This window comes from Alnus glutinosa, chromosome 2 (assembly GCF_958979055.1).
Source record: "Alnus glutinosa chromosome 2, dhAlnGlut1.1, whole genome shotgun sequence".
NCBI classification, from domain to species: domain Eukaryota; kingdom Viridiplantae; phylum Streptophyta; class Magnoliopsida; order Fagales; family Betulaceae; genus Alnus; species Alnus glutinosa.
In genome coordinates this window covers 15,134,494-15,138,794 of record NC_084887.1, presented here as the reverse complement: position 1 = coordinate 15,138,794, position 4,301 = coordinate 15,134,494, and positions in this window count along the sequence as shown.

Below are 4,301 nucleotides of genomic sequence, written 5' to 3'. Positions count from 1 at the left end.
TGCAAGGCAAAAATAGGATATATATAAGATATGACAATCAATGCAATGCAAACATACCTGATTTGCACTAGGATTTAGGAACCAAAATCCTAGGCATGATGAGACTGCACCTATACTAGGTGAGTCCACTCCTCCTCAAAGGGTGAATGGTCTCATCCTTTCTGACCCAACCCTAGTGTACCCGTGGTAGATGTTATCGGGTATTGCTCATACTGTCCATTCTTTTCAGCATCCCTTGTAACAAGCTCAGCAGCCCTTCATAGGCATGGTTGCTATCGGGCTTTAGCAGCTTTTTTTTGTAGTGACTTGATGTGTTCTTCAGAATAGATCACTATTGTTGCCACTGATGCCATGAACCTGATGTCCCTCCGAAGGTAGATTACCTAATGTGGTCTTAGTAGGCAACTTCCTCTGAGCCTTCTTCTTCTGAGCTTGGAGCTGTGGACATTTGGGTCGGATCTGACCGGTGATGCCGCAGTGATGATAGGTGGGCATGCTTCTTTTGTTAGAATGTTGCTCGACTTTCTCTGCAGAAATATGGTTAGTATTCTTACAAACAATATTGCCCTTACCCTTTATATGTCTCCTATGTGGAGGGACATATTTTGATGAGGAAGAATCTTCAACTTCACTTTTCTTCAGAGCATCCTGCTTAATCCAAGGCACGTGAAATTTCAACAAATAACAATTTGGCCTAATATGACCAATCTTCTCACAATTATGACACTTAGGAATAAACTTACCTTGTATTCCTAATTCCTTGGAGTTAAGCATCACATAATTAGTTAAGCAAGAATTATCTAAACAAGCTGTATCTTCTATCACAGGCTTAATATAAATAGAATCAAATTTAGAATCAGAAGCATGTGAAATAGAAGTACTTAAATCATTAACAATTAAATCAGGCTTGGTAGAAATATCTGTATAAATACAAAACATGCTTTTCAAGTTATTACTAGAGAATTTTTCCAAGAGATCCTCTGAATCTTTTAATTTATTCTCTAGTGCATCAACAATATCAAAAAGCATGGTATTCTCAAATTTCAAAGAATCAATCAAAACATGTGATTCAAATAATTGCAAAATTAAAGACTCTTTTTCTTGTTTAATCTTCTTGAGTTCTTTATTAGATTTCTTAAAGAGTTTACCTATCAAAAGGGTATCTTTAGAGAAAGTATAAAAATCATCGTCAGAGAACTCATGAAGATTTATGTTAGCAGAAGTCATGGATCACACTTAGGAAATAAATCCAAACACAAGTGTACCCGCTTTAATACCAATTGAAAAATAAAATAGTGACTTCTAACAACCAAGTGTGTGTTTGTGTGCAACAAAATATCTTAAATGCAGAATTTAAAGAAGACAAGATATTTGTTGACGAAGTGAAAACTCTGTGAAGAGAAAAACCACTCCGGGGCAGCCAAACCCAGGAAATCCACTGTCCAAAGACAAAGCAAGTTACAAAGCACTCGTACTCACAAAACTCATTGCAGTAGTCATACATTTAACTATAACACAAAGCCCATCATGAACGCTTCCCAACCAAGTCTCCTACTTGAAGGGGTCTTTGATGGAAGCCTTTACCTTAGGGCTGACCCCTAAGATAGACTTCACACAAACAAGGAGCACACACCGGCAACGGGTTGAGAGCTAGCAGATCTTCAATTCTCCCTAAACACCTTCTCAAAGCTAAGAGAATTCAATACCGAATTCTATACATATTACATGCCTAGAGCCATATAGGCTTTACAAATCCTTTTTCAACTCAAATTCAGAGTCTCTGGCATGCTCGTCCGGAAGGCAATCTTGGGCGTCCAGATGGTCAACTGTTTCCGTGTCTGAAAAGGAATTCCGAAACTTTCTCGAATTCTGGCGAGCCGTTCGAACGTGCTACTCTCCGTTCAGAAGTTTCTATTTACCGTCCAGACATTCAATTTGTATGATTTTTTTCTTAGCTTTCCAACGACACCAATTTGGTCTCAATTCAATACTCAAGCAGAGAGTTATGATAAAAACACTGAGACGTGTGCATAAATCTTCCTGGAAACCTGAAAAGCGTCCGGACAGTGTTGCCCTTACCGTTCGGACATTGATGTTTCCCGATCCATGTCTGAACATGAAATCCAATTTCTACTCGGATTCTAAATAGCTTGACCTAGTATCTGGACGGTGTTGCCCTAACGTCCGGACGTTCTTCAACGCTGAAGCTTCTAGACACTGCGGGGCGTCCGGACGGTTGCACAGGAACTGGCTGTTCTGACTTGGAAATTGCATGGAATCTTCATGGACATCTTCTTATAAACTTGTGACCATACACATGCCATGAAATGAGACACTGTCCATATTACTTGAAGACTCTGAATAGAACCGAGAATGCTGTTAAAAAGCAACCATTACATAAAGTGTTTTTGTCAGCCAAAATGTTGCCAATATAAAATACTAACATAAGGGATACAGACTCAATCGAACAATCAAGTTTTGAATTATCAATTAAATATCAGTTGGTGTGCTGTCGCAGGCACCCAAAAATAAAACCTTACTTGTGAAAATATATATATAGCAGTGGAAGTAAGGGTCGATCCCACGGAGAGTAATTAGCCGAGTTTTATGCTACGTGAACAAGGATGGGGGGGTCTTGAGTATGAAAATAATTTTAAGAAAAATAACTAAGAAACAATTCAAATTAAAATATTAATCAAGTAAAGAAACATTGGTCTAAGTCAACTTCCACCATCGGAATTTGGCAACTGATCATCGATGCAAATATATATCAATTCATGCTTTGAATATTCACCGTTGGAACTGTTTTCCTATCTCTCCTTAGTCGTAGTTAATTAGAAGACAAGCGCTCTAATTAACCCTAACTACTAAACAACCTAAGACAAGCGCTATAGGTTTAATCTAGTAGCAGCCTTAAGAATTAGAGAGATCGATGAAGCGAAACAACACAAGCACAAGCGGTTGCATTTAATTTTGTCGGATGTTCTTCCTAAAATTTAATAATCGCTGAGAAGCAGCAAATCATTAAATTTTAGTTGCTTCGTAGATTGGAGGGATCAAACAATTACGGATTTGATGTCCAACCTAGCAATAGATTGCAACGAGTAATACACTAGTAGGCCTCCTAGTAATTAAACGAGACAATCATAAAAATAAACATAGAAAAACATCCGATACTCAAAGCATAAATCGAACAATAAAAAAAACAAATTAGATCTCACAGTTTTATTGATTCCGAGGCTTCTGTTTCCTTCGACCAATTATGAAAGTTTAGCCACGCAGGGCCATGACTAAAACTCAAGGAAGTTAGAGAAGAGGGGAGAAGATGGAAGATAGATGATGTCTTGTGTGTCATGGTTCTCCCCTTTTATACAAGTTTCATCCCATATGCTAGAAACCTAGGAAATCTCCTAAAGAAAGATATTGTAAATACTATCCTAAAATAACAATACACAAATCTAATTTATTAAGGAAAGCATTAAACATAAAATAAAGGCTAGGATAACTAGGAATGTGATGTTTTTAATGAGGACTTTTGTTGCCTCATGCTCTATCGATTCTTTCCTTGTTTAAGTCCCCACAAATCAGCAAAGTATGGAGAGAAAATCAATTTCCTTTGTATGGAAAGAGATGCTCCTTTCATGTTGTCTTCTTCACGTGGTCCCCACAAATCTCTTCTTTATTTTCTTGATCCTCTACGCATCTTTTCCTTCCTTTTCTTCCTTTTGCTTGACTTTGTATTTATTGCTTGGCTTGGCTGGAATTGATTGGATGATTATGAAAAGTCTCAAAGTAAAGAAATTTCCATATCTGAAAACTTCCGCAATTAAACCGCATCAGAACGTCAACTTCAAGCCCGATTTCGACCTTGATACATTCAGTATCTCTCAAAACGCCAAACATGAAAGTTGTAGATCGTTTTCTTGGTGTTCCACACCATCTTGAATCATCTCAATCGGAGCTTTTATGAGAGAGTTATACCCAGATTACAAACTGATGTCGAAACTGTCCAAAATCGCCCAATTAGCTTGTTTTGCATTTAATGCCTCAATTTGTATCCTAAATCAAAATATAAGAATAATTAGTACATTTAGGCATTAAATAAGTATAAGAGATTAAATATTAAGGGGAAAAATACGACATTTTACATTCTTATCAAATTCCCCCACACTTAACCTTTGCTCGTCCTCGAGCAAATCTCAAATTCACCTTCCTAAGAAAGCCAAGGTTGCAACGCCATTAACAAGGAACAACCAAGCTCTTCACAATTCATAACATATCATGAACAAACATTTTAAAAC